A 5,883-nucleotide genomic window follows, 5' to 3' on the forward strand; every position below is an offset into this window, starting at 1 on the left:
CAATTCTGCATCACAACATAATGAAAATACCTAACCCTAAACCCTTTTATATAAGTATTTTATGCCATTTTAGGGTTACAACATGTCAGCCATATGTCAGCTACGACATTGGCCACAACCCAAATTTTTTTTCCACTAATTATGAAGTATGTATAGTACTTTCTTGATCAGTCACCATAATCTAACATCCATGTGGGCCAAATTTTGAATACAACAGTAGTAGAGATCCTAACCATCCATTACTTGAGGATCTATGGTGATTGCATTTTCACATAATAAAGGTGTTCAAGTTTTAACTAGGGTGAGAATATGAGAGAATGACACATGTGCCACTAGGTAAAAGATGATGTAATTTTGAAGTTTAAATCCCAACCTTTAGATTCTTTCCAAATTAATGACTAGTTTTCAAATTTATAGTGTATCATGCATAATTTTACTGTTGGAGCATTAATGGTGTTTCAACTCCATAACCTATTATAGAGCAAAAGAGTTTTGAAGCATAGTGAAACAGAGCTTGGATTTTGGGTTTCTATACAGTGAATTATTATGAACAAATTGTGTTGCTAAGATCTAAGATTTGTAAGTGCCTGAAATTTTATTGTTTGAAGAGTTCTTATTTTCAAAATTTACTAAATTGATAAAAATGCCTCCATGAAGAGTTTTTTTTGGAAAGACATATTATCAACATAGGATGTACATGATGATTTCCTTGAGCAATTTACCCTTCTCCACCAATAGAAAAACCAAAGGAAAGGAGTTGGTTCCTAGGAACCCTAGACTATCAATCAGTGAGGGTTTCTATGACAAATGAAACTCATCAAAATTAAGCTGACATATTCTATTAAGTAATGAATTTTGAATTTTGAATTGTCCATTCAATTTCAAATGAGAATTTAAATGGAGAAACCTTTCAACTTCCATGAAGATCTATAAAGAGTCTTAAGTCAAATTCAATAAGGAGAAGGATATGGAGAGACAACTCATTTACTAAGATTGCTAGTTTGTATGAGATCTTATATATGGAGTTCATGGGAAAACATCTCAACCATGGGATTTCCCAACTCCTATAGAGTTCATGGGCATACATCTCATTCGTAGGATAGCCCAACTTTAATGAGCTTAGACATACAATTCCTCCAAGGGTTTGTGCAAATTTGATTGATTTGCAGGCATATATCTCACTTATTAGAATGTCCAAAATTGTACAAAATTTTATTTAATATTATGAAGAAATTGAATTCTTGATATTGTTATTATGTGTTTACAATACCTCTATTTCTTTCTTTCGGTATTGTCCTCTGAATTGACAAAACAATTCATATCAATGGTATTAGAACTAAAGATTATTAATATCAGAGTGAAAGCTCAGAGAGTTTTCTTGGACGAAAGATTTTAAAAGCTCTTATGCTCTAAGAAAAGAATCCAATCTTCCTTCCATTCATACTAATTCTCCTTTCAAAGTTTCGGACAAAGCTTTAAGTCTTTTAGCAATACTATTTTTATTTGGGATTTACAAGATGGCAACACAACAAAACAAGCCTGCAATAGGGTACCCTACAATAGCATAGCCAAGCCACACCATGGGACTAGGCACTGCAACATAGGCTACAAGAAATCATACCCATCCTACTAGACACCACCACTGAGGTTGTTCAATAGGAAGAGACTTAAGTTTCACCGCATCTTGGCTCTGATGATAACCCTAGCAGTCCTTGTCAACATAGCTATACTCATTACTTGGCTCGTCCTATACCCTCACAGGCCCAATTTTTATGTTCAAAGTGTGTCTTCCTTGAATATCAAACTTAATGGTGAGCACCTAAACAATTCCAGGAAATTTATAATCACTTCTAGGAATTCCAACAAGAAAATTGGGATTTATTATGATGTCCTTTATTCCAAGGGGTTTTATGACTATGATATGATCTTGTACAACTAGTTGGAAGAGTTTTACCGGGGATATAAGACTACCAAGGCTATTTTTTGCTCTTTAAATTCCAATCATTTTCTCTTGGGAGATAAGGCATCGATCCATTTAACAGACGATTTGGCTAGGAAGAGCATTGACATGACTATTAAATCGGAAGCATTTATTCAAGTCAAGGTTGGCGATTGGACTACCCAACATTATACCATGGTGGTGTTTTGTGATATCACAATTGATATGAATGGCTATTCTATCCACCTACTAGCAAGGGAGCTTTTACAACTTGCACGCACTGCAAATTGGAAAATTGAAGCCAAAGACTTTCACAATGAAGTTCAAAATAAAAATCTAACAATCTACTTCCCTTATGAACACATACACCAAGAGAAACACTAGTACATGGTGGAACTAAAATGAGCATTGGATGTGAAAGGCCACTGCCTGTTGGAAATGTCGACTGGTATAAGAAAAACTATAACCCTCCTCTATCTTATCACCAGCTATCAGTTATCCAACCCCTCTATTGGGGAACTCATTTACTACTCACAGAATCCACAAAATGGAGAAAGTTCTTATAGAACTCTGATTATAGAATGATTACCAACAAAAAGAAATTGGAAGCACAACCAAAACTCTGGCCCTCAACCTTAGTTCAAGAAAAACTTCTACATTAATGAATGGTCCAGAGTGTGAGTTCTAGGGAAAGCATTGATGCAAGTTGTAGAAAACTTACTACTTCTTGGGTTAGAGCTCTAGTAGTAGAAAACCCTAATATTGAAATGTGTCAATTTTATGAAAATTATGACAAGGAAGGGACTGAAACAATTTTTCCCCTTGGGGTTTACACACTTTGTGACCTAAGAAAATTTGGTAGGGTGAAAGGTTGGTCCTGTATTTTTGGCTCAACATACAAGGTTTCCAAAGGTTACAGAAAGGAAGAATTAATATACTACATAACACTCAATTTTAAGTAGCTTGGCAAATAATCATTATTCATTGCATATCATTTAGAAGGTGATAAGGAAATGGGGTCCATTGCCTTGTACGAGGGGAGGAATGATCAGAATTAAGCTAACATATAATATTAAGTAATGAATTTTCAATTTTGAATTGTCCATTCAATTTCTAATGAGAATTTAAATGGAGCAACGTTTCAACTTCCATGAAGATCTATAAAGAGGCTCAAGTGAAATTAAATAAGGAGAAGGATATGAAGAGACAACTTGTTTGCTGAGATTGCCAGTTTGTATGAGATCTTATATGTAGAGTTCATGGGCATACATCTCATTCATGGGATATCCCAACTTTAATGAGCTTGAACATACAACTCCTCCACGGGTTTGTCCAAATTTGATTGATTTGCAGGCATACATCTCATTTATGAGAATGTCCAGAACTGTACAAAATTTTATTTAATATTATGAAGAAATTGAATTCTTGATATTGTTATTATGTGTTTACAATACCACTATTTCTTTCTTTCAATATTGTTCTCTAAATTGACAAAATGATTCAAATTAGAAATTGGTTGAGAGATGTAGAGACATCAACTGGTGGTTTGGAGTTATTTAAAAAGAAGGTTTTCATAGAGGAAACATGATACCCCACTGAGTAATGTTTGGGAATTTGATATTGGTAAGTTGGTTTTTTGTGGTGTTTTTATGGACAATGACTTGTTAAAAATGTTGGAAAAAAGGTATGACCGTATGTTGAGGGTAACAACTAAGGTGATCAGGGAAGTCTTTATGCTAAACCCTAACCATGCATTACATGAACATATTTATTTGGAAGATCTGTAATCAAGGTATGATGCTTAGAGAGTATATATTCATGGAGGAGCATTACAAGAACACCTTGTGAAGGTATGACATCTTCTACCAGTAACATCTCACACCCCAAAGCCCTTAATAAAGAAGTACTTATATCCTAGGGCACATTCCCCTTATACCCCCCTTTGCAAAAATTTTGGCATGGACTAGCAAGATCACATCCAAGGTTTTTTAGTTTTTATGATTGCTCAGACTTTGCAATATGGTATGAGTTCTATTTTTGATTTTTCATCTTACCTAGCCAAGGAGATTCATTATGGGTTGGTTGGTATTAGCAAGGGTAAGGTTGATAATCCCTTTTTCTGGTATTCATTTTTGATGTACATGTGCCTATACATGGGAGTTTATGTCTTTCCAAAAGACTTGAATCTAGAGTTAGAGAAGGATGGGGAGAAGCTACCAGTTCAAATCTAGAATGCAAACATGATGTGGAAGGTCATAATTGCTATTGGAAGGTCATAATTTCTATTTTTGTCCATTTTGATAGTTTTTCTGCCTCTAAGATGAGGATTTTGTTAATTGGAGACAACCCTAGGATTCCCTAACCCTTATTAGAGTTGATCAAACCTAAAGATCATGCTAAGGGTTTGAAAGTTAGCCACAATTGGAGAGATATTATTGTTGAAGTGTTAGATAGAATGTAGAATATAGTGCCATCATGAGTGAGAAAAGATGATTTATAGCTAAAATAAAATCAATTAGTAAAATACTTTGATGTGAAGTTCAGTAATTTTTATAACATTGCAATAGTTCAAGCACAGGCCAAGCATGATGCACAAATGTTTGACACTATTTGTCAAAATATTAAAAATGACTTGGGAGCTCTTGATGTGTGCATAAAAGAGATAAGGAAATGTGAATAGGAAGGAAAGGCATTGTATGAAAAGTGTGAATTATCATTCAAATAGACTAAGGACAATGATGACAAGTTAATGAAGAAGCATGAAGAAATCCAAAAGCTAATAAATCAGCTTCAACAACCTAATAAAAGGGTAGAAGATATTGAGGCAAAGATTGGGAAGACTTATGATGAAATAAGTCTTATTGAGATGAACAAAGAGAGAATTGCAAAAAGATTCTCACTTCTCTGAGAGAACCTATCTTTTAAGATAACAACCCTTGAGTAGAAAGTACAAGAATGTCTATAGGAAAAGACATCTTTTGAGAAATTTGTCTATTCGGATTTGAATGCAATAGAAATTACACCCTATGGGTTATGCTCTCTTGTCAGCATATCAAAGGGAGTAAGAGACTCATGAAAAAAACACTTTGAGAGCCTAAAGACAAGTTTTGATGATTGCATTTCATGCCTATCCACCTTAGAAGAGGTATAGATCCACAATTTTGACCAGTATATAAAATTTGACACATTTGCCATTGATGTCAAAGAGGGAGTAATATAGGAAAAATTATATGAAGTATGTAGAAAGGGAGAGTAGTGATCATGAAAGATATTATAGTTAAAGTAGGAATTATAATGTAAGAAGAGACATAAGGAAAGATGTTTATAAAATATGACAATCCATAAACTTTTGAAGTTTTATCAAGGCCAAGTTTTTTAAAAGTTTGTGTTCAACATTTTGGGACTTGGCCAATTTTACCATATGTTGCCATCAATGCCAAAGGGAGATATTTTTGGAAATTTGGCCAAATGGATAAGTTGGAGTTATCATTTGTGGAAACACATATCTATTATTAAGAAGGCATATCTTGAAGATGAAGATTATGTGGTTAGACTTAGAATATTTTCTAAGTATTAGCTAAGTTATCTAGTAGAGCAGATTTAGTTTTGATATGTATGGATAACTTGGTCATTATGGACATATGCATAGTTAGGTATGAATAGTAAAGTGTCAAGATTAAATTTTCAAATGTGCAAGTTAGTATGGTCAGTATGGAAGAAGATATGACAACTTTACTAGTTGTGGCACATACTCAAGTGATAGGGACACAACCCAAGCACAAAATGGACACAACAGGAAAGGGAAAATTTTATTAACTGTGAAAATATGCTAGTACACTTAGTGCAAATAAAGAAATTCCAAAACATGCCCTATGGGCTTACAATAGCATAAATTTGGAGATAAATTCTTCTCCCAGTACCTTCTCCCAAACTCCACTCCGAAT

At 34.0% G+C, this 5,883-nt stretch overlaps 1 pseudogene; it reads left to right on the forward strand.

The window, feature by feature from the left end:
- Positions 1 to 1,517: 1,517 nt before the first annotated feature.
- Positions 1,518 to 2,323, forward strand: LOC149532575 (NDR1/HIN1-like protein 12; annotated as a pseudogene).
- The last annotated feature ends 3,560 nt before the right edge of the window (positions 2,324 to 5,883 follow it).

The sequence above is a fragment of the Cupressus sempervirens genome, chromosome 10 (genome assembly GCF_028749045.1).
Source record: "Cupressus sempervirens isolate cs-2001-9-10 chromosome 10, ASM2874904v1, whole genome shotgun sequence".
Lineage (NCBI taxonomy): Eukaryota > Viridiplantae > Streptophyta > Pinopsida > Cupressales > Cupressaceae > Cupressus > Cupressus sempervirens.